This window comes from Diabrotica virgifera, chromosome 3 (assembly GCF_917563875.1).
Source record: "Diabrotica virgifera virgifera chromosome 3, PGI_DIABVI_V3a".
Classification (NCBI taxonomy): Eukaryota; Metazoa; Arthropoda; class Insecta; order Coleoptera; family Chrysomelidae; genus Diabrotica; species Diabrotica virgifera.
In genome coordinates, this window is record NC_065445.1 from 267,004,586 (window position 1) to 267,031,257 (window position 26,672).

Sequence of the window (26,672 nt, forward strand, 5' to 3'; positions counted from 1 at the left end):
TGATAGGACCAATGGTCTAAAAGCGGTTGAGATGTGATTGCATAGGGCATAGAATATAGAAGAATGATCCGAATACCCTGGAGGCCGATGCATACTAACGAATGTTAAAATGTTAAAATATAGCAAATGTCATTTGTGAGTTACTGAAATCAATTAAAATAAGAAAAATTTCATACTTATGGCATGTTCTTAGATGAGACCGGCACAAAATCCTTCAGCTTACCATAAAAGATAAAATCAAGGGCCGAAGAAAAATTGTAAAGAAGCAGATGTCATGGTTCAAGAACCTTCGCGATTGGGAAGGAATACGCAGTACCGAACAATTATTCCGATGTAGAAGAGGTAGATGTCACTTGTGATCCATCTCAGTTATTTTACCTGAACTATTCACTTTTTGGGACTACACTGTACAAGACTGATTTTGCTTTTCATTACTACTCAATTTCTTGTTGTGTATACACTGCACAGCCTTTGCTTTGATTTACGTATATATGCACAGCCTTTGCTTTGCTCTCCACGTATACAAGCTCAAACAGTTTAGTTCTTTTGAGGCTTCGTATCTGGTGTTGGATGACAAGACATTGAAACACCTCATAGTTGATTGCATCTCAGCCTGCATATGCATAAGTTGAATCTCATTGCTTGTATCTTTATGTAGATTTTTGTTAGAAATATACCAAAGAAACCTGGTGCGCATATAGCAGCACTCTCAGCGGATTTTATCACATCCGAATTTATATTCGAATATTAATTAACCCTTTAAATTAAAAGGATTTTAGGTTGAATTGAGCATTTATTTTATTTACATGAACGGCAATAATTCTCTGGAATATCGGGTTTTGTTCTATTCTAAGGAGATTGAACGGTTCAACTACAGCATTCGGTAGTCTCTAATGCACAGAACCACAATATTATTACACAATATCACACCTCAATAGGTCCATAATCCTCCTCAAGAGAGGAAACGCTATGAGCGGAGTTTATTTTATTTTACAATTCCTAATGTTAGAAAATTTTTTAGTATTAACGATATAAATGCGTGCATTTCACACGACAAATGATCAATTTTTCTTTAATTTAAAAGAATATTTGTAATATAGATGTCACCGGATGTAACGCAGACGACACTGTTATCTTGCAATAGTCTTAAAGGCCTTCAAGAGATACTGACGAAAATGGTACTTCATTAAGCATCAATTATTTGTATCTAAGGACAACAGTTAAAAATAATTACCTATACTTTTTTAAAAACATAAAAAATTGAGAACTTACGAAGAGAATGAAATCAAAATATCTTTCTAAATGTTGCCAAAGCACCTGCATAGCGCCAATTGAAAATGGTTTTTTTTTCTCAAATAGGATAAACAAATAGAATTGACTAAAAACTACTTAACCGATCGGGCCCATCTTTTGCACATATAGTAACCAGAACCAGGTACATAAAACTCACATTGTAAAATACGTTTTAAATATTTTGAATGTTTGTTGTAATAATTATTTATTCATTCATTATTCATTCATTCATTCATTCATTCATTTATTCATTCATTCATTAAGCATTACAATCCCTAGGGATTATACCTGACGCCATGGCGTTCAAAATCCTATTCTTGGATGACGTGGATTACTTATCCGTCATTTATAGCTTTCTGTGTGTCTTTGCTGCTCTAATAACTCTTTTCCATTTCCTCCTGTCCTTGCACTGAACTTTCCAGTCTTTCACATTCATTGCTCTTATGTCTTCTTCTACATCATCCAATCATGTTCTTCTAGGTCTTCCTCTACACCTGGGCCATAGTGATGTCCAGTTAGTTATCCTTCTCCACATATATAATTGTGGGCGTCTCTGTATAATATGTTCTATCCATTCTAAGCGAAGAGATTTTATGTAGGTATCTGACTATTCCTCTCTTTAATTTTTCTTCAATTTCGGCATTTGTTTTTATTCTTATTTCTCCTTCTCTTGTTACATTGTGGCCCAGTATTGTTCTCATTATTTTTCTTCGAATTTCAGAAGGCTATCTTCCTCTTCCTTGTTAGTCGTCGTTGTTTCCATCCCATATAGTCCAGAACGCCACTGCGCATCTGCTAGGAAAAATATTCCGATCCGGATTTTTTGCACAATCTTACTCAAAAAGGACCCCTTTTAACAAATTTGCATGTTGCCAAGACCAAAAGTGGGTAAAAAATTTTTTAAAACTTTTTTTTTTATTTTTTTCCCAAAATTATTTTTTTTGCATGGAACAAAGTTTTTTTTGGGTTTTCTGGATCATTCCAAACAGAAAAGGTCTTTAGTGACTTTTCTCTAAAGTTGATAGTTTTTGACATATAAGCCATTAAAAATTGAAAAAATTGCGAAATCGGCCATTTTTAACCCTCAAAAACTATGTGAAAAACTGAAAATTTGAATGTTGCCAAGGTAGGTAGATATTCTTTAAACATTGATTGATAAAATCATGGAGAGTTTTCTGCAATACAATATTCAAAATTCCTTTGTTTTTTAATTGCTAATCAAGCGTGCGCGACACTATTTTCTACCGTTGCATGTGTATACAGTATGGTGCAAATGAACGGAATTAATTCGTTATTTCGTAAACCGGCGACTTTAAGGAAAAATCCCGAAACAGGTCGATTTTTATTTTTAAGTTATGATATTGTGGCATATATAGTATACTAGTGACGTCATCCATCTGGGCGTGATGACGTAATCGATGATTTTGTTAAATGAGAATAGGGATCGTGTGCTAGCTCATTTGAAAGGTTCTTCAATTCTCTATTGAGCAATATAAACATTTACACATTTAGTCCAAAAAAGTTTTTAATTAAATTATTTGAAAAAAAAAGAAGAATGTATGTAATTTATTTAATTCAAAATACATTTTTTTACTGTTACCCGAAAAATAAAAAATGTTTCTTGGAAAAAAACTCTTGGAAGTTTGAACATTTAATTTAAGCGAAAAGCAATGTTTATTTGTGGAATAAAGTTTGTTTTCTGATTTGTGAAAGCAGTAAAATGTATTTTGAATTAAATAAATTACATGCATTCTTCTTTTTTGTCAAATAATTTAATTTAATAAAAATTTTTTGGACACCTTGTATAAAAATAATTATGTCAATGTTTATATTACTGAATGAAGAATTGAAGAACCTTTCAAATGAGCTAGCAGACGACCCCTATCCTCATTTAAAAAAATCATCGATTACGTCATCACGCCCAGATGGTTAACGTCACTAGTATACCATATATGACACAATATCGTAACTTAAAAATAAAAATCGACCTTTTCGGGATTTTTCCTTAAAGTAGCCGGTTTACGAAATAACGAATTAATTCCGTTCATTTGCACCATACTGTATACACATGCAACGGTGGAAAATAGTCTCGCGCACGCTTGATTAGCAATTAAAAAACAAAGGAGATTTGAATATTGTATTGCAGAAAACTCTTCGGGATTTTATCAATCGATGTTTAAAGAATATTGACCTCTTTGGAAATATTCAAATTTTTAGATTTTCACATAGTTTTTGAGGGTTAAAAATGGTCGATTTCGCAATTTTTCAATTTTTAATCGCTCATATGTCAAAAACTATCAACTTTAGAGAAAAGTCACTAAAAACCTTTTCTGTTTGGAATGATCCAAAAAACCTAAAAAAACTTTGTTCCATGCAAAAAAAATAATTTTAGGAAAAAAACAAAAAAAAAACGTTTAAAAAAGTTTTGACCCATTTTTGGTCCTGGCAACATGCAAATTTGTTAAAAGGGGTCCATTTTGAGTAAGATTGTGCAAAAAATCCGAATCGGAATATTTTTCCTAGCGGATGCGCACTGGTTTTCTGGACTGATATGTAACAACAGGTCTTATATACAATATATAGGTTCATATTTGTTCTCTTACTTTTCAGCAGAATCTAACTTCTCATCAGATTTCTATTCATTCCATGTTTTTGCCTTTCAGAATTCTTTGCTCTGTTCTCTCTTTTCCAATTTTCCCTATTGTTAGTGGATAAGTAGGTAACTAAAGGTAGATACATTTTCACATTTATAGTTTTATGTTATTAGATATTTCTGAGTTGTTGTGTCGTCCTTCCATATCGTGATGTAGCATGTTTTGTTCTGGTTTTAATAATTATAAACAATTGAAAAAATTATTACTTTTCGCTTTATTTGTAGTTACTTTACTAGTAATTATTACTTCTTTGTTTATAAACATTTTTTAATTTAGGAAATATCATTTTAAAGAGAGTATTTTCAAGAAAGTAGTCTATTAAACGTTTCCATCTACAATGCATACTTTTTTCACAGTATTGAAATGAATAAAAAAGTCGCTTTTTGCTTAAATGTTAATAAAAAACCATAATGTAGTAAAAATTTCGACACCAACGAGATAGTAGATACACCTTTTCTATTGACTTCCATCAGATATTTCAGCTAAAAATTCGCGGACAGTAATTTCTCGTTTTTTCAAATGCTTTTTCGGCTTAGTTTTCTGAAGTATAAGGATGTGTATGTGTATCATGTTATAGTCCAGGGCGCATCTGTTTTGAGATGAACTTTGAGAGATGACTAATATTTTTTTGCAGGAATTGTTTGGAATTAACTCATATAATAATAATTTAGTTATCCTCCCCCTCAAAAAGGTCCGGAAAATTATTTAAATAATCAAAATGTCAAAAAATAAAGGATAAATTCGATTTTTTTCTTCATTATTTAATTATAACTTTAAAAGTATTCATTTTCTGGAAAAGTTGCACTGACATAAAAGTTGCGCAATAAATTTTTCTACAGTATAGAATTGGTTAAAGATTTTAAAAGTTGTCACCTTTGTTGCAAAATAGCAATAATTTCGAAAAAACCATAAAAAATAAGTATTCGCATTTTACGTTTTTCAACCATTTTTGCTACCCTTAAGACCTTCATATTTCACCAAGAAAAACTTTATAATATATTAAAACAATACTGTAAATTTCGTTAAGATAGGTTCAAAAAATTTTGTAAAATAAATTTTGCAGTCCAGCTTTCGCAAAAAAATGCATTTTTTCAAAATGTTGCAGGACTGAAAATAAAGCACGTAGCAAGTTGAAGTTTTTTTTGTATATAGATGAGTACCATACCTTTCATTTTCAATTTGCAAAATTAAAATCGGTTAACTACCACGGCGTCAGAAATGTTTTTAAATAAACACTAATATTGGGTGTTACGCACGGGACAGTAGATACGTTTGCTCTGATTGGGCATTCCAATGACCTGTCAAAAATTATCGAATATTGCGGCTACCAATGTTTATCTAATATATTATTTTCTTATTCTATAGTTTCTTGTATTTTAATATTTTAATTCCACAAAAATCAAACTAATTTGATTATTGTTTGTGAAATATTGTTTAAACGATTGCATATTAAGTTTAAAAATAATAAACTTTTATTCCATAAGTTAAAATATATGAACAAATAAAGTTTTTTCTAAATATTATTTCAAAGGACAGAGTATGTGTTTTTATTTTGCAATAAACAAATTTATTTATATCGAACTGTACTAAAAATGAAAATTTATCAATCATTATCAAAGATCATTGGAACGCCCAATCAGAGCAAACGTATCCGCTGTCCTGCGCGTAGCACCAAAAATTAATGTTTATTTAAAAAAATTCCTAACACCTTGGTAGTTAGCCGATTTTAATTTTGCAAATTTTTAATGAAAGGTAAAGTATTCTTCTATATGTAAAAAAATTTAACTTGCTGTCTGCTTTATTTTCAGTCCCGGAACATTTTAAAAAAATGCATTTTTTGCGAAAGCTGGATTGCAAAATTTATTTTGCAAAGTCTGTTAAATCAATCTTAATGAAATTTACAGTATTGTTTTATAATATCATAAAGTTTTTGTGGGTGAAATATGAAGGTCCTCATTGTAGCATAAATGGTTGAAAAACGTAAAATCCGAATACTTGTTTTTTTGTGATTTTTTCGCAATCATTGCTATTTTGCAACAAGGGTGACAATTTTACAAATTTTTTACCAATGCTATATTGTAGAAAATTTAATTACTCAACTTTTATGTTAGGACAACTTTTTTCGGAAATGAATACTTTTAAAGTTATTAACGAAAAACGAAGAAAAAAATCGAATTTTCCTTCATTTTTTGACATTTTGATTATTTAAACAATGTTCCGGACCTTTTTGACTGGGAGGATAACTCAATTATTATTACATGAGTTATTTCCAAGCAATTTCTGCAAAAAAATATAAGTCACCTCTCAACGCCCAAATGTACTAATATTTTTGCAGATGCGCCCTGGACTATTAGTTAAATTTTAGGTTATTTAAAAAGCTTTAAAACTAAATATACGCGATGAAGTATATTTTGTTTATATCAATAAGTGAAGGCAAATCCGGTTCTGACTCCCACTCTCTTTTAGGCGCACATCGCCATCGCCATCTCACCATGTAAACCGACAAAACGCAAAAACAAAACAACGCCGTTTTTAATCAAATTAACCCTCATGGCGGAAACCCGTGGACAATTCGGAGATTAAAAGATAAAAACAAACAAAGCCCTGCCAGCCCTAATTAATACGGTTGCTTCTTTATTTACAAAAATAAAAAAAAGAAGAAGGAGGACGTAACAACAAAGCTACTGGGTACGAGACGTGGCAGCAGACTCCACTTTGCTGTTTTTTAACCATGAGAATGGCTCAAGTGTTTCCTATTTTGACTCCATACGAACCCTCTTACCCTCTCGTACTCGGAAAATGAAAATGAAAACAAACATGGTGGAGGAGATGTGAATGGGTGGTGTGTATAAATTCAGGCGGACAGGCTTGAATATAGAAAGGCATATGGGGACTGGGAAATTTTAATTTGACTAAACCAATTATATTAAAAGCTTTTTTATTTAGTAACAAGTGATTCAATAAATAACGAATAAACAAACTATTGAGTACAAAAATAAGTAATGAAGAAAATGTATATAAAACTTATAAATAAAGAAGAAAAACAATAAAACTTAAAAATAGGTAGGAAAATACCTATCAGATATCCCAAACAACATTTCTGCAACCCTTTTTGTGACACCAAAAGAAATCGTAATAAATATACTTAAAATATATAAACAAATAAATCAGCAACCTTAGAAAGGTTCCTTCATTTTAGAAAAAATCACCCCAAAAATGGCTAAAGAATATGGCACGTATGAATAAAAATGAGAATGAAGTTTATACTCCAAATTTTGGAGTACATACTCCACGTGGTAGTATCTACTCTTATGTACAGTGAGTAGAAACTCGTCACATCAAACAAGTTTTATTCATATGAAATGGAGTATAAACTTATACTTAATGCTCATACTCACGAGAACATACTCGTGAGTTTATACTCGTTTTTATTCATAGCACAGTATGTCGGATAGAAACTTAGCGATATTCTCAACAGGTGATGATGATGGTGATTTCGGCAGGAGATGATGATCTTGATATCAGGATCAATAGTGAAAAGAATAGACTATTTTGTGGTATGAATAAAAAGGGAGTATAAACTCCGAGTATGTTCTCGTGAGTATGAGCATAAAGTATAAGTTTATACTCCATTTCATATGAATAAAAATATGTTGAAATGATGAGTTTCTACTCACCGTACATAAGAGTAGATACTACCACGTGGAGTATATACTCCAAAATTTGTAGTATAAACTACATTCTCATTTTTGTTCATACGAGCCTATGTTTGGAACTTAGGAATAATCCAAATATTTAGCATTTTTAAGCATTAGCTGACTGCACAACAGCGCATCTCAACCAATCAGCAGTCGGCTGTACATCTTTTTCTAGGCTTCCTGCTCTCTCCTGTATACTTTCAGTCTCAATCAAACTTTAAGAGTTTTTGCAATGTATATGTTACGGGTAAAGTTAGGTAAACGGGTACTCCTAGGATTACCTGGGTAAAGTAAGAATTACCCGCCAGGTTTTGGTAAAATAAATGCAAATGTAGTCGGACAAGCTTTGATGTATGGCAACACTGAAATAGGGGAAGTTTTAATTGTGGAACAGGTTAAAAATTTGGAACGTCAGATTGATTTGTTACCATTTCACTTTAAGGCAAAAAATCAGACTGGTATTTATCACCAACTGGGTATTTTAATGAGTGGAACATGAAGAACATGTCAAATGACAGGAATCTTGTTAGTTGGTAATAGCAGTCTACATGAGAGTTTAATAAAAGGGTAACGAATCAATTGTATCTTCTGTCCGACAAAATACATGGGACGTTTTCGTAATGTGACGTTCCAAATTTTTAAACTGTTTCTCAATTAAAATCTGTTCCAGTGTTCCCGTACATCAACGTTTGTCCGACTAGACACCGTTAACATATTAACAAATTTTTAGCTTACTATTAATCAACTTTTTTTTGGTACGCGGGAACCAGGTCTATAAAGCTGCTGGAAATATTTTTTGTAACTCCAACTGCCACAACAGTTAGTCTTGTTTCAACAAAAAGATTATAATTTTTATTTCTGCAGTATTTATAGCTTTTTTACTTTCCTTACTTGTGTAAAATGCGTTTTTTCTTATACAGTCGGACCCGCTTATTAGAATACCGGTTATAGGAATATCCCGGTTTACGGAATAGAAATTTAAGGTTTCGAAACCTTTCTACTAGTCAACATTGATCGGTTATTAGAATATCTTGGTTATTGGAATACTTTTGCTTGGCACGAAGGCTATTATAATAAGCGGGTACGACTGTATTAATATATCTTTCAAACAGTTACGGTGTTGTCATTACTGGTATACCTAATTAAGCATTTAACCACAAGGCAGCAGGTAGAATGTGTTTTACACGAGTAAATCCCTAAAAATTTGAACTATGTATTTAAATTATATTTCGGACTTACCATCGGATATTACCGATACCTCGCGGGTACTTCGTACTTTACCCGGGTAATCCTAGGATTACCCGTTTCCCTAACTTTACCCGTAACATACTACATATATACTTTTTTTTGAAAATGATCTTGATTTTTTGCATTTGATTGCAAAGAAGACAATCCTAAGAGTTGATGAGCATTATGACGTATTTAAAACGCATGGCAAAGCAAAAAAGTTTGAGAAGGATTGGTATCTCATAAACTGGAGATAGACGACAAAAATATACGTAAGAAATGTAAGAAATATTCGACACAAAGAGATGTCATTAGTACCTACCTGATAGTTGGTACTGAGGATTGCGAATGTCATGGTCATGGTATAGATTATAGATAAAGCACAAGATTTTTTGGTGAAGTATAAGATTTTAATAAAATAAAATTTTTAATCAAAAACAACATTTAAGTTAGTTACAAAAGCGACCTATATCCTTAAGGTGGCAATAAGTTTTACAATTTCATTGAGAAATGGACCAATAAGTTTTCAATTTAAAAATCTTTTAGTAATATTTTTGATATTTTTCAATATTATTATTGTTGCTATTAAGATTGAAAACTTTATCTATAGTCCAGGAACCGAAGCATTTCACCTAGCAATTTTTACAGAATGGATCCATTTGCTTGAAAATTTGAAAATAAGTAGTGGATAGTTCAAGGATCAAAATCTATATGATGCCGAAAGGCACTTTTACCATGGGGTCGGTTACCACCCCATCTTAGAGGTGGAAATTTTTTATTATATTTTGACTGCAAAAGTTAATAAAAACATCCATTCTAAGCAAAAAATGTTCTATACATTTTTTTGATAAAATTAATACTTTTCGATTTATTCGCTATCGAAAGTGTTAGTTTTATATAGAAAAAATCAATGTTTTTCGATATATACTCATTTACCATTCACTCAATTTTTGCCGTAGAAAAAATATTTTCAAACCAAGTTCTTGGGAATTAAACAACCTACAATTTCATATAAAAAACATTTTTCGTATATCTGATGCTAATCTTTCTATTTTGAAGAAAACGGCATTTTTTACCAAACTACAAAAAGTCGTTATTCGTTTTTAACTCTAGTTTTTTAAAAACTAATCATTCTAAGCCAGTCAAACTTTTAAAATCTATTAATAATACATAAATAAAGAAGAGCTAATAAGGCCAATGACTAAAAGCAAAGCTAACTTACATTATTATGCTTCCAATTGGATTTCTTTTTTTTTTTTTTGAAAAAATATATTGATTTTTAACCGGTAACCTTTTTAATTTTTATCTTAGAAAGTTTGTTAAAAAATAATTTTGTAGGTTTTTACAAGATCTATAAGCCTATTAATACCAAATCCTTTTAAAATCCTCAATCGCAAAAAGTGGTGACTTTGAAAGGGTTGGTAAAGGTGATTTTTGCATGTTATTACAAGTTTTAATTGTCAATAGCTCACTTAATTTTTACCGTAGAGAAAATTTTTGCAAACCAATTTCTTGGGAATTAAATAAGCTACAATTTTATATTTAAATATTTTTTTGTAGCTCCGATGATAATCTTTCTATTCTGAAGAAAAGGGAATTCTTTACCAAACTTCAAAAATTCGATATTTGCTTTTGACTCCATTTTTTTTAAAACTAATCATTCTAAACCAGTTAAACTTCTAGAACCTATTAATAATACATAAGTAAAGAAGAGGAAATAAGGTCAATGACTAATTTTAATCAGGGTGGTGATTAGGGGTTTGCTTTCGATCACTTTTTCGCTGAAAAATATAGGGTCTGACATTCTTTTCATTATAAGCCACCTAATTTTTGAGCTAAAGACTTTTTTTATTTCGGAAGATAGATATTTTTAAATACTTCAAATTAGTTTAAAGAAGTGATCCTCGAAAAATGAATAGTTTTCCCGTCTTTTGACTTTGAAACTACAATATTTAGCATTTGCCGAAGAAGACCTAACATATAATAAAGTATAGCTCGATTATTATTGGTCTTAAAGAAAATTTAAAAAAACGGTTTTGTTGATTTTTTCAAAAGGTACATTTTTGTTAAGCAAAGTTGTTTTGATAAAACAAAAACTTTTTGAGTTATTTGCAGAAAACTGATTAAAAACATTAATTTTTTAAATATAAAACTAACATTTTCGATAGCGAATAAATAGAAAACTATTAATTTTATCAAAAAAATGTATAGAACATTTTTTGCTTAGAATGAATGTTTTTACTAACTTTTGCGGTCAAAATATAATAAAAAATGTTCACCCCCCACATGGGGTGGCAACCACCCCCATGGTAAAAGCGCCTTTCGGAATCGTATAGATTTTGATCCTTGGACTATCCACTACTTATTCTCAAATTTTCAAGCAAATCGATCCATTCTGTAAAAAGTGCGAGGTTTTGTCCTATTTTAAGCTTGATTACTTGGACTACTATCTATTTATCTATCTATATTTCAGTTTAAAATTATTTGAGGCTTCGATTTCCACTTCGAAAATTATTGTCAAAACACAAACATTCATGAATGAATTTTAATGACTGAATATTTAAAATTTGAATATGATAAATGACTTTTACTCATAAAGAAAGCTTCACGATAATCCACATCGACGCTTTCATATATTAATACTGCTAAAAAATCTCCACCACTGCCGTTAACCCCAGTAGGCGTTCACTAACCTCCCTTCACATTGACTCATTCAAAGAAGGGGACATTTTCATCAAAAAAGGGTGCTAATCTAGAGCTTCATGGCTCCCTTGACAGCAGCCATTGCCTAATTAGAATTTTCATTATGTCATATCAGTGCGACGGAACATAAGTGCTTTGCTGCTGATGCTCCATACTCTCTTATTTGTAATCACGATGACAATACCCGTCATACGGATTCTCTTTAACCCCCTCGCGCCTTTGTTTCGTATTTTGATATTGCTTCCTTGTTTTGATAGTTGCGAGGAATGGGATGTAGTAGTTTTAAATAGTTATCCTTTATATACAAGGTGTTTCATTATTATAAATATAAATAATTTTTCTGATGAATTCTTCAAAATTTAGAATTTTTCTTTATTTAATAAAACTTCAGCTGGAATCTTATGATTATTGCTATCTGATCACTATAATCAATAAGAATTATTTGCTCTATCTTAATTTAATACTACATGAAACTACTTATTTAATTCATATTCACCAATAATCCTTACTTGGGCTCGAATACATAATAACACTGCTCAATCAATCAATCAATATAGTGCGCCAGATTCGTACAATTATTATAAGAATTGTGCATTTAATGATAGAAGCATATCATTTGGCCAACATATACTACACATATTAAGGTTCAAAATTTGATAGAAGGCCATCTCAGGTTTTGCCTTTTACAAAAATGGCGGGGATTCAAAATGGCGACTATACATATGTGACTAATAGCACGATAACTTTTGAAGTAGACTTCAGATTTCAACCAAATTTGGTATATAGGTTCTTTTTTTGATGTATAAGGTTGAGGTCTTGAACCGGAAGAACACGTTTATCAGAAGTTGTATTTTTCCTGGTTTTTATGTAAAAATATGTTGTTGTGTTTCAATTCTTTCACCCTGTATGTATTAATTTTTCAAAAAGTTAATACGGCCATTAAAAAGAGCATAACAATATTTTTTATACTAAACTATTTACTATTTTATATATTATAGTTATTTTCCTAACAAGTGCAGAAAGTCATACTTTTCCGCACGCGACTGCAGTTTGCCGAACGACGCGAAGCGGGAGTTCGGCAAGCAGTCGAGTGCGGAAAAGATACTTTCTGCAAGAGTTAGGAACAATTTTTTTTTCTAAGAGTTTTTAAAAAATTACCAAATCGTAATCAATTAATTTAATTAATATGAAAATACATACAAAAATTAATTCTTTGACAAGCTTGTCAAAACCAAACTTTCAATATAATTAGTTAGCATGACAACGATCTTGGTTTCCATGACGATGATTCAAAACGACTGTTATTGTCTACCGATTTGACTTTCGAATATTATGTCAAAATAATTTTATTTCATCGAATTGTCGCGTTAATTTCATTAAAACAGGAACACAATAAGATATATTTGAAATAAATTAGTAAATAATATCTAAATATTAGTGTATTGCATGTATTATAACTACTTTAAGGCCATATTCACATATCTAAATTAACACGCGTGCGGAAAAGTAAAAACCGCGTGAGGAAAAGTAACACGCGTGCGGAAAATAACACGCGTGCGCAAAAGTGAAACTTTCTAAACTAAAATGCATGCGCGAAAGTAGACATTTTTGCACGCTCGTAGAAAAAATATTTCTACGCTCTTTTCAATGGCGGTATTAGCTTTTTAAAAAATTAATACATACAGGGTGAAAGAATTGAAAAAAAAAACAGCATATTTTTACATAAAAACAAGGAAAAACACATCTTCTGGTAAACCGATTCTTCCGGTTCAAGACCTCGATCTTATACATCAAAAAAAGAACGTATATACCAAATTTGGTTAAAATGTGAAGTCTCGTTCAAAAGTTATCGTGCTATTAGTCACATATGTATAGTCGCCATTTTGAATCCCCGCCATTTTTGTAAAAGGCAAAATCTGAGATGGCCTCATATCTACATTTGAACCTTTATATGTGCAGTATATGTGCATGTAATTGTTTCACATATCAGCTGCACTAATATTCTTTATTTCATCTGACTTTTACAGGTATTGAAATGCGTCAAATACAATCTATGATCAGTAAAAACTATAAGTACATAAAACCAGTTAACATAAAAACATAAAATATACACAAAAACATACATATTGTTAAAAATATGCCTGCAGTATTCCTCTAACGAATAGAAAGTGTTTACCAGAAGTAAGTCCTTAACTGTTCTCTTAAATACATAAATATTTGAAACCATTAAAACCAGACCAGTAAACTGTTCTCTTAGACAAAGTAAAAACAATATTCGATAATAAATAGCCTAAAGAATATAATATGCGAACTAATCCACAGCGTTAAATGGATTAAAAGAGCTACTCACGGAATATTGAGCGACCTTTACTCTACCAAGGGTCATTGGTCCATATATTTTTTATAATACCAAATATGAAATCTCAACAACACACTGGTAGTATACTTAATAAAGTTTGATGATGTTTGATTAGTACACTAGATTAAATTTTTAGTAGAGAGTTTATAAGATAAGATGATGTAGCACTGATTGCAGAGGATGAGGATGACCTACAAAGACAACTTTATCGATTCTACCAAGCATCTCGACGACTCAACATTAACATATCCACGCAGAAAACAAAATGCATTACCCTTGCAAATAATCCAATTAGATGCAAGCCCGTGGTAGAGGGGAAACCCATAGAACAGCTAAACCAGTTCAAATATCTAGGTGTAAATTTATCAAGTTATCATGACCCAGCCAAAGACCTAAGAGGACAAAATAAACAAGGCCACAGTCATGTCCGGATGTTTGAGAGATGTGGTCAGGAATAACCTATATATGAGAATGGACAGCAAAGTAAGAATTTATAAAACTTGCATCAGACCTGTTATGACCTATGGCAGGGGCCACCAATTAGCGGACCGCGGTCCGCATCCGGACCGTGGGCTAGTTTTGTGCGGACCGTCAATAAATCCAGAATATACCTAATGTTTGGCAATTTTTAAAATGTTTGGCCATGAAATTTGGCTCAACTTATGTGTGCGAAGCCGCTTTATCAAGAATGAACTTTATTAAAAATCGGTAGGGATCTTACTTAACAGATGAATATCTCAACTCCCCAATGAGACTCAGTTGCACTAAACTCACTCCAAACTTCAGACAGGTTGTACATAAAAAATGTAATTTTTCTCTCTGATAATTTAATTTTGTAAAGAGTTTGCGCCCTTATTGTTATTAGCCCAGTAAATGAACGGGAATTTCGGCGATACCGTGTAATTTTCAGGGGCAACTCCGAATTGCATGAAAATTCGGATTTAGGATCTACTTACCCTCCACTTCAAAGTTGAAATTGTGCCTTTGGTTGCTTTTACTTGGGGGGTGACAGTCACCTCTTACCAGGGGTGAAAAAACATACGTTCAAGATAAGACCGGAAATGAATAAATTGACTGATTTTAAGCAACTTTTGTTTTATAAAGTTTTTTACGTAAGTCAATACTTTTCGAGTTATTTGCCATTGAAAATGTTGATTTTTCGACAAAAAAACTACGTTTTCAGACGGTTTTCGAAAATAACTCAAAAAGTAAATATTTTATCGAAAAAAATATTCTTAGCAAAAGTGTAGCTTATAAAAACCCCAAAAAAATTATTTATCAGTAAAGTCTATCAATTAAACAAAAACAAAGTTGTGGCTCATGAAAAATACCTTCTTATTCGTCTAATTCCAAATCGAATATTTCAAGGTGAAATCACAGAAAAATTAAGTAATACTTTTCGGCAAAAATCCATTTAAACTTTTTTAAAGTGTTTATAAAAAGCTTTGTTTTAATTGTTAACAAAAGTTTTAGCATTAAAAATAAGCGAGTTACGCTCAAAATAAAGTTGGCCCTTTTTTTTTTGTAAAAAATCATGAAAATCTCGCCGTGTTTATCTCCCCAAATGAAATTAATCTCTACCGCTTTACAAACAATTTACTTACCTATCTATTTTTTATATGATCTGCCAGTCTCATGGGTTTAAAGTGTTTATTTTTGAAAGGGTTATAATTGAGAAAGCTTAAATGGGTCACTAATCACGAGTGTATGCAAATTTTGAACAGCCATATCTTAACCAATTTTTGTCTTACGGAGAAAAAAAAATGAAACTAGCATATTTATAATAGCAAAACCTACATTTTTTTACTCTTTAAGATTTTTCTTATCACTAATACTTTTTAAGTTATTTTGAAAAAATGAAATTTTTCAAAAATTTTTAGAAATTTTTTTTGTTATAAAACTAAGTGTTTTCAAAAATAAGCACTTCAAACTAATCAAACTTACAGATCATATAAACAATACACATACAGTTACAATATATGGTAAAGCCAAACGATTAATTTCATTTAGGGTGCTAAATAGAGGGAGGTTTCCACGAATTTTTTTTTTATCAAAAAAAGGGGCCACCTTTTTTTTCAGTGTAACTCGTTTATTTTTGATACTGTAAACTTTTGTAAAAAACAAGTAATAAGCTTTTTTTCGATACTTTAAAAATGTTAATAAGGTTTTCCCGAAAAACGCTTCTTTTTTCGGTGATTTCGCGTTGAATTATTCGATTTGAAATTAGACGAATAAGAACGTATTTTTCATGAGCTCCAACTTTGCTTCTACTCAATTTGTAGACTTCAGTGGTACACCATTTTTTTCGTTTTTTTATAGGCTACACTTTTGCTACAAATATTTTCTTTGATAAAATATTTACTTTTTGAGTTATTTGGGAAAAACGGTCTGAAAACGTAGTTTTTTTGTCGAAAAATCAACATTTTAAATCGCGAATAACTCGAAAAGTATTGACTTACGTAAAAATTTTTATAAAACAATAGGTGCTTAAAATAAGTCAATTTATCCATTCCTGGCCTTATTTAAACACGCGTTTTTCACCCCCCGAGAAGGGGTAAATATCACCCCCCAAGTTAAAGCAACCAACGGCACAAATTCAACTTTGAAGTGGAGGGTAAGTAGAACCTAAATCCAAATTTTCATGCAGTTCGGAGATGCCCCTGGAATTTACACTCCAAAACGGTCATTTATTGGGCTATATATGTACTTACTAATCATTAATTTTGAAATTAAGTTCACTGTAATATAAAATTGTCATGTGCATTTTTTATATTCATTTCCTATCTACTATATATGTTAAGTAGGAGTACTTTTCAGATGTGCATTTAAATAAAATAATTTTCAGATTTAATAAGTTTGCAACAAACACCTTGCATTGAAACTAATGTAGAAAAGATAACATGTTAATTAGCATTTTGTATTATGATTATTTATTTTAAATTCCTCAATTTCCTTTCTCCAAATTGAAGATGTCTAAAAACGTCATTAGCATTCAAAATATAAATTCCTAACTTTTAAAATATCTCCAGTAACAATTTATAATATTGCTGTTTTCAAAATATACTGATAATAACATCAAAACAATACACAATGATTTTATATTTTATTTAATGTACCAGAAAAACTTACAGAAAAGTATACAGTAACCAAAAAACAATCAGAATATTATTATTAGTTTTCCTTTACATATTAGTTCATGTTTGAGGACACTTTCGTATGAAAAATGTTTCTGACTCGATTTCTTTGCAGATTCCTGTTCAAAAATGTCCCCTTTAAACAAACCAGAAGGGTGCCGGGTGAAAATTTTTTTTAAGCATATTCAAAATTACTTCTTGCCTCGAAAAATATATTTTTAGGTTTCTTGGGTAATTATAAACAAAAAAGGTCTCTTGTCATATTTCTGAAAAGATAATAGTTTTCGAGTTATAATCGATTTAAAATCTGAAAAATGCGAAAATATGCATTAGCAATGCTTGAAAACTCTTAAGAGTTTTAATAAAATAACAGATCTTTTTTGTTTAAAATGACCCAAAAATGCTAAGAACATATTTTCGGGGTCAAAAAAGGTGATGTTTGAATTTGTTAAAAAAAATGTTAAACAATTTCTGCCCAAAAATTTCTACCGGCAACCCTTCTGATTTGTTTATAGGGGATATTTTTTAACAAGAATCCGCAAAGAACCCGAATCAGAACAGCCAGACACAGGCAGTATACATCCGGACCCCGGAAGTGTCATAGATTTTCCTGACCTATGGCATTTAATTATGAGAAGATAGCAATAAAAATAAAAGCATGCTACGAACAGCCGAGATGAAGATACTAAGAGCAATAGCAGGGAAACAAGAAGGGATAGAATACGAAACAACATCAGGGAACAATGTGGCATTCAAAATGTAGTAAGATAGCTGACGGTCTACCTCTCAAGAAATAATTCAACGTCGGAATTAACAGAACGACAGATCTACAACAAGTATCAGAAGAAGAAGTTTATAAGGTAATAATAACTAGTCAATTAATTAACATATGCAAATATTTCTTACATTTTTCCAAAACATCTAGTATTTAGGTCGAACTTATAACAAATTTTAATATACGAGCGACAAAACCGTACGACACACCTCACGACGAAGTTACTAATCACGACGAAGCAAAAAGTACTTCTTTCGATTAACAAGCCGCGACTGAACCAAATTAGGTACAATATTCTTTACAATATTGCCGAAAGAAAAGAAAAAAGATGGGTATACCCCACTCAAAGGTTATTACGTAAAAAGAAATGAATCCGCGTACACATCCTTTTGTAAGCAATGCCGTATCAGCAGCTGGTTTTGGTTGTTCTGCCTTTAGATATATCTCTTCTCGTATTGTATTTGGCTATTCTTTAAATGCTACCGGTTATTATTACCTTTGTTAGGGATTGAAAATGTTTTTTGTTTGATGGACTCGTATACAATTTTAAGCAGTGGGTTGAAGAACGAAAAGAGAAAAATCTCTACGAGTGTGTTAGAATGATACACGGCAGAAAATACTGATTTATTTAGGAATTTATAGCAATTTTTATCAGGATATTCGGAAATTCATAGCTGTTTTAATTTTGTTATTAGAAGTTTTTTATAAAGGTTTAATAAATCAATCAAATTATGTATTACTTTTATATGGAATTAGTGCCACAATTTGGTTGTATTGGTAATTACGTTATTACACAAAAATACTGATCTTTTGATTTCTATTCCAGAAATCGTCCTCAAAGAAAGGTTAAATATAATTTTGTTAAAAGCTGTGTGTAACCGCAAATTGTTGTTGCTGAGGTTATGTCACATCACAGTTCAAAATAAAATTGAGATCTAAATGTACTTGTCTTGATGGTTGTAGGTTTCAACCCGTTTTGGTTCCTATTTTTGGATCAATATTTTGTCACCAACAAGTAAAAAACTGCGATGTTATAAATATACATTGTGATGCTTGTCGTTTTCCTCACTCCCAAAGTAGTACAATATAGACCATAGACCAGCTCTTCGTCCTACGCCAGGTGTTGGAAAAAAACTGGGAATTCAACCGCGATGTACACCAAATCTTCGTGGACTTTAAACAAGCTTACGATTCTGTTAGCAGAGAAGCATTGTGGGAGACTATGGTAGAAATGGGAGTACCTGGAAAGCTGGTACGATTAGCACAGGTGAGCACGGAGAACGCTTCCGCACGAATCAGAATTGGCATCAGCACGTCGGAGCAATTCCTCATTGACACCGGGCTTAGACAAGGAGATCCTCTCGCCCCCTTATTTTTGAAAAAATTTGGTTTCATAGTAAAAAAAGTTTTTTATTTTGGAAAAATGCGTTTTTTTGAAAATAACTTAAAAAGTAAGTATTAGTGATACTAAAAATCTCAAAGAGTAAAGAAATGTAGGTCTTGCTTTTATAAATATGTTGGCTTTATTGTGTATTTGTGTAAGATAAAAATTGGTTAAGATGTTTAAACTTTACATATACTCGTTAGACTTCTTTTTTGTTTCATTTTTTATAAGCTAGATACATTTTTGCTAACAATATTCTGTTCGATGAAATACTTACTCTTTGAACTATTTGCGAAAAATCGTAAAAACGTGTTTTTTTTTTGTTGAACAATAAACATTTTTACTTATAAATAACTTGAAAAGTCTTGAGTTGACCTTTTCGGTGATGACACTGAAAATTACACTGTATCGCCATATTTTACGTTCATTTACTGAGCTAGAACACATATAGGTATTTGTTACACATGTCGCATTTAGTAATTTTTTAAAGGGGGCCCCATTTCCAGTTCTGCTGGAGGGCCCAGATGGAGTTTGTTACGCCACTGAATGACTGGATACCACCATGGCCCAGGTGTAGAGGAAGACCTAGAAGAAGATGACCGGATGATGTACAAGAAGACGTAAGAGCAATGAATGTGAAAGACTGGAAACTTCAGTTCAAGGATAAGAATCAATGGAAAAGAGCCATGACAGCTTATAGCTTTAGCTATAATCACTAGGGATTGTAATGCCTAATGACTGAATGAATGAATGAACATAAATACACACTCGATCTGAAATATAGCAAAAATTCTCCTTTTATTTCTTTTGTCCTACTTCCTTTTCATCGTTTTTTCTATTTGAAAATATAAATTCTCAATTCCTGCTAAACAGGAGGCCATTACCTGGAACACAGGTCCTTGCGCCTATATTTTCACTGACTACAAGATCATCTAGGTTTTAGACATATTTAACTCATATTTAATATATTATATTTAATCTAATATGAAAAAGAGTAAAATAAAAAAAATCAGCTCCCATCTTACTTAATGAAGAAAAATGTGTAGCGAACTTGTCAGCAGAATGTAGCAAGATCCGGTAGCCTATACTAAAAGAAGTCAGCAACAAGAAAATACAAACAATAAGAAATTAATAGATAATGAAAAAAATCAGCAACCAATCAACAGACCCATCTCATGTTTGTTGACCTCCGTAAAGCATACGACAGCGTTCCTGTGACTAAATTGTGGAAATCACTACAAGAAACTAACATCAGGTACACTCTAATCAAAGCCTTAAAAAATCTATATGAAAATTCTACATCACAAGTAAAAATTGGCAACACACTATCTAAAAAGTTCATCGTTAACAAGGGTCTGCGCTAGGGTTGCTGTATTTCCCCAACTTTGTTCAAGATATATGTTGCAAAAGCACTAAACCAGTGGAAACGTAAATGCCACGGTATGGGTATAGACCTCGGAGAGGCTTGTTTATATACCTTAGAATTTGCTGATGACCAAGTCATCATAGCTAATGATAAAGACGATCTACAGTATATGGCAAGAAAACTAAAGGAGGAATATGAACAGTGGAGCTTGGAAATTAATTTGAAAAAAACTAAATACCTACCCATAGGAGCTGAGTTATCCAATATCGAACTAGAGGATAATGAAGAAATCACATCCTGTAGTGAATACACGTACCTGGGAGTAATCTTCGACAGAACGGGAAAAGACGATGAGGAAATAAAGAAAAGGGTAACACAAGCTACAAGAACAATTGGCTGCCTAAATGAAATACTTTGGAGCTCCGAAATAGAAATACAGCGAAAATACAATATCTATGAAACACTTATTAAAAGCAGCCTATTTTACGGAGCAGAAACTTGGAGAATAACCGAGAACAACAGGAAAAAATTAGAAGCTGTAGAAATGGATGTGATTAGAAGATCTTTAGGTATATCCCGTAGGAAAAGAGTTCGAAATGAGGAAGTAAGACGACGAATTGGAATAGATGGTTACTTATCAAGAAACATTGAGAGGAAACTGTTGATTTGGTATGGTCATGTTCAAAGAATGAAAGACACAAGATTGCCCAAAAAGATGGGGGTGGGTACCACCAAACCGCAAAAAACGAGGACGACCCAAAAAGACAAGGAAATAAGGGGTAACCAAAGCAATAAGTACAAGGGATCTTAGAGATAGCCAATGGGATGATAGAAGAACGTGGAATTTAGGCATCGGACAACGTCGAAAGACGTTCTAAAACCGATACATATATATAACAAATTAACAGAAAGTTGGAGACACATCTTGTACTATTATACATAATACATATTGTTATGATCTGCTTTCTATTACTTTTATTTTGAGTATTTATTTAATTAATCATTGAATTGACGCAAATCATACATAAACAATTAATAAAAAACCTCAGGGTGCCTTTCTTGTCATAAAAATTAACTAAAATTATTTTAGGTTATACTTATCCTTTCTCGTGGCTTCAGTGTCTCTTATCGTGTTATCTTCAGTTGATCCTTATCGGGATAAAATAGGAAAAGGAAATAAATAGAAAAATCATAAATAAGCACACACAGATACCTTTATTATTAAAAGCAATGCTCTGAAAATCTATCTTTTAAATCCTGTGGGCATAATTGTCCAAATGAAACTTTTTACCATATAATTAATTTAAGAGGAAACAGTAGCGATCAACAGGTGGCGAAAACGCGTTCCAAGATTGCGGCTGTAATTTTGAATATTTTTTCGAGATATTTGGCACACGTATTCGTAATATAATAAAGAATGGCGGTACAGAGCCCAATTTGAAAAATATATTAATATGTGGAAATTACTCTGTAATTAAATACAATATTAAAAAACCCGTGTTGAGCTGGCCCCCCCCCCACTTGCAAAAATTAAAAAACAAATAGCCCTGATTTATGAGCTATTTATGAGCTCTCATATTCCGCAAACTAAAAATTTTGAGCTCGTTCCACTGAGCAGGAATTTAATACCCTAGTGGGGGGGGCTGAGTCAGCCCCCCCCCACTACTTAAAAATAGGAATATTGAATCGGTTTTTGCGGCAGAATTACGAGCTATTTATGAGCTCTTGAAATTATATAGTTTCGATTTTTGAGCTCATCCCCTTCACCCCAAACAACCCTTTAATTGATTTAACTTAAGAGAAAGATGCTGAGAAAACTTAAAATATATCGTGTTGCGGATATAATTCCTATAGCTTATATACTCTAAGAATAAACTATTAAATCAAGGGCATTTCGATTATTGAGCTACAACCCCTTCGCAAGAAAACCACCCTATCTTCCCGGCTTAAGAGAAAGTTGTACTTAAAATGCTTTAAACTAATTATTTGGCGACTACATATCATTTAATAATTTATAAGCTTCCAAATTACGCGCATTTAGATCAGTAAATTGCAATTTATTTTGTATAGTGCAGTCACTGAAGGTAAAAATCAACGATTACCTTCAAGTTCGGTGAACCTTCATCGATTTTCACGAAAATTGGTCAGTGGTTAGAAGATACGTCAAGAAACAAAGGTGACATGGTACCACCTTGCGCCTTTACCCTGAGGGTGGATACCGCCCCTTCTCCGGGGTGAAAATTATTTTATAAAAAATAATTGCACAAATCAATAAAAGAACAAATTAAAAGCAAAATTTATTATATAAAGTTAATAAAATAAGTCAATACTTTTTAAGTTATGAAAGATCAAAGATTTTAATTATTTGTGAAAAAAATGCATGTTTTGAAGAGGTTTTTTGTAAATCACTGAAAAACTGTAAATTTTTACAAAAAAGTTAATAGTAGTTTAATTCGTATAGCTTATATTCTAAGAATAAACTCTTAAATCACGCACCTTTCGATTATAGCTACAAACCCTTCGCAAGAAAACGACCCCATTTACCCGGCTTAAGAGAGAGTTGTTCTTAAAATAATTTAAATTGATTATTTGGCGACTACATATCGTTTAATAATTTATTAGCTTGCAAAATATACGCATCTCAATTATTGAATTGCCATTTTCTTTCTATAGTGCAGTCACTGAAGGTAAAAATCAACTATTACCTTCGATTTCGGTAAATCTCCATTTATTTTTACGAATTGACAATAACAACTTGGGGTTTTAGCCTGGGGTATATGTCACCCCTTCTCGGGAGTAAAAATTACTTTATTAAAAATAACCCCACAAATCGAGAGAGGGACAAATTGTAAGCAAAATTTGTTACATAATGTGATTAAAATAAATCAATACTTTTTGAGTTATTAAAGATCAAATATTTTAATTTTTGGAAAGAAAATGCATGCTTTAGAGCGATTTTTCATAAATGACTCAAAAACTGTAAGTTTTTACAAAAAAGTTTTCATCACTAAAATTGAAGCTAATAAAAAATATAATAAATTGCTTACTTGAAAAACCTTTAATGTTAATTTAAAGTAAGTTATTGGTAATTAAATGTATATTTTTTTCCGCGACTGTTCAAATCTAAGGGTTCAACCTTAAATAACGGGAAAAAGATGCAATTTATAACACTTAGGTACTAAATACTTGTCAAAGTACTTAGAAATACCCATCAAAAATAAGATCCAGAAAAAGTTGATAGTATCAAAATCCGCTTACCAATTTTCGTGAAAATGAATGGAGATTTACCGAAATCGAAGGTCATAGTTGATTTTTACCTTCAGTGACTGCACTATAGAAAGAAAATGGCAATTCAATAATTGAGATGCGTATATTTTGCGAGCTCATAAATTATTAAACAATATATAGTCGACAAATAATTAATTTAAATTATTTTAAGTACAACCCTCTCTTAAGCCGGGAATATGGGATGGTTTTCTTGCGAAGGGGTTGTAGTTCAATAATCGAAAGGCGCGCGATTTTAGAGATTATTCTTAGAATATAAGCTATACGAATTAAACTACTATTAACTTTTTTGTAAAAACTTACAGTTTTTCAGTGATTTACAAAAAACCTCTTCAAAACATGCATTTTTTTTCACAAATAATTAAAATCTTGGATCTTTAATAACTTAAAAAGTATTGACTTATTTTATTAACTTTATATAATAAATTTTGCTTTTAATTTGTTCTTTTATTGATTTGTGCAGTTATTTTTTATAAAATAATTTTCACCCCGGAGAAGGGGCGGTATCGACCCTCAGGGTAAAGGCGCAAGGTGGTACCATGTCACCTTTGTTTCTTGACGTATCCTCTAACCACTGACCAATTTTCGTGAAAATCGATGAAGGTTCACCGAAATTGAAGGTAATCGTTAATTTTTACCTTCAGTGACTGCACTATACAAAATAAATTGCAATTTACTGATCTAAATGCGCGTAATTTGGAAGCTTATAAATTATTAAATGATATGTAGTCGCCAAATAATTAGTTTAACGCATTTTAAGTACAACTTTCTCTTAAGCCGGGAAGATAGGGTGGTTTTCTTGCGAAGGGGTTGTAGCTCAATAATCGAAATGCCCTTGGTTTAATAGTTTATTCTTAGAGTATATAAGCTATAGGAATTATATCCGCAATACGATATATTTTAAGTTTTCTCAGCATCTTTCTCTTAAGTTAAATCAATTAAAGGGTTGTTTGGGGGTGAAGGGGATGAGCTCAAAAATCGAAACTATATAATTTCAAGAGCTCATAAATAGCTCGTAATTCTGCCGCAAAAACCGATTCAATATTCCTATTTTTAAGTAGTGGGGGGGGCTGACTCAGCCCCCCCCACTAGGGTATTAAATTCCTGCTCAGTGGAACGAGCTCAAAATTTTTAGTTTGCGGAATATGAGAGCTCATAAATAGCTCATAAATCAGGGCTATTTGTTTTTTAATTTTTGCAATTGGGGGAGGGGGCCAGCTCAACACGGGTTATTAAAAAAACGAGCCTGTACCGCCATTAAGAAGAACAAAAAAATACACTTTCTTCAAATAAACTTTTTTATCCGATGCCTAGATTTTGTGTCATTTTGGAACTACTAAAATTTTTTATTTCATTAGTAGTTCCAAAATGACACAAAATCTAAGCATCGGATAAAAAAGTTTATTTGAAGAAAGTGTATTTTTTTGTTCTTCTTAATGGCGGTACAGGCTCGTTTTTTTAATATTGTATTTAATTACAGAGTAATTTCCACATATTAATATATTTTTCAAATTAGGCTCTGTACCGCCATTCTTTATTATATTACGAATACGTGTGCCAAATATCTCGAAAAAATATTCAAAATTACAGCCGCAATCTTGGAACGCGTTTTCGCTACCTGTTGATCGCTACTGTTTCACCTTAATTTAAACAAATATTTATATAGTAAGTATAAAGTTATAAAGTAAGCTAAACAAACAAATTTAGGTATGTATTTGCAAAACTACTTACACTTCCTATTAAATTATTGAAATGTTGGAACCTTAATTCATATGCTTTTACGCAAATATTTTAACTTCTGATTATAAAGAACATCTATCACATAAGTTATTGACTGACCTTTTTGATTCACACACAATGATGTCTCCTCTTGACCCAAACAGCTCTTCCTTGTTGATTATGTTAGCCTACCAATCAAAGCCCTCTCCGCTCTCAGCATCAATCCAGCAGCATACCAGCAACTATTTCTCCAAAACACAAGCCAGGCTGCTTTTGACCAGTACTCGTTCAATAAACTCCAAAACTCTCTCCTCTCTTTCTCTCAATAATAATCTCCTGAGACCTAAGTATCCTTTTTACTTGGTGTCACAAATAATTTTAATAACTATAGTTCTTGTAACTTACTCTCTTGGACTTTACAGAATCAAAGAGGTTTTTCTTCTCAATTTGATTTGTCTCTCGTTCCACTTTTTAGCTACTCTCCACTATCAAACAACCACTAGTACTTGCTCCTGAACTATCCGCGAAAACTTTCGACGGCCTTTCTCAGATACCGACCACACAATAATCTTTCCTTTCCAAACTGTCTGCACATTCAAAACCTCTCTTTCCCCTTTCCAAATTGCCAAGCCAATCAGAAACATTTCTCTTTTCCATTCGAAAAACCCAGCCATTCTTTCAAACAATACTTCTACTCAAACTAATCACTTTTCGGAAATTATACAAAAATTCTTGTGTTTAAACAAACAGACTTAAAATTCCAAATCTCTCGACCTTTATTTTTCTAAAAACTAATAATTAAAATTACCTGTGGATTTTACCTTTCCCGTAACAAATCTTTTTAAATTTAATCCGAAATAAATTGTCATTTCACTTCACTGTATTTACAAATGTCTTTAAGTTTTCAGGGAAAAACTCATTAAGGAGAAACCCACTGCGTAAAAACTACCTTCTACTAAATAGTTACAAATCAATATACAGGGTGTATCAAATTTATGTGCCCGCGTTATAATTAAAATTTTAAATTTTTACTCTATCTTTGATTGATAAAGTGATACATAATAATATATAACAC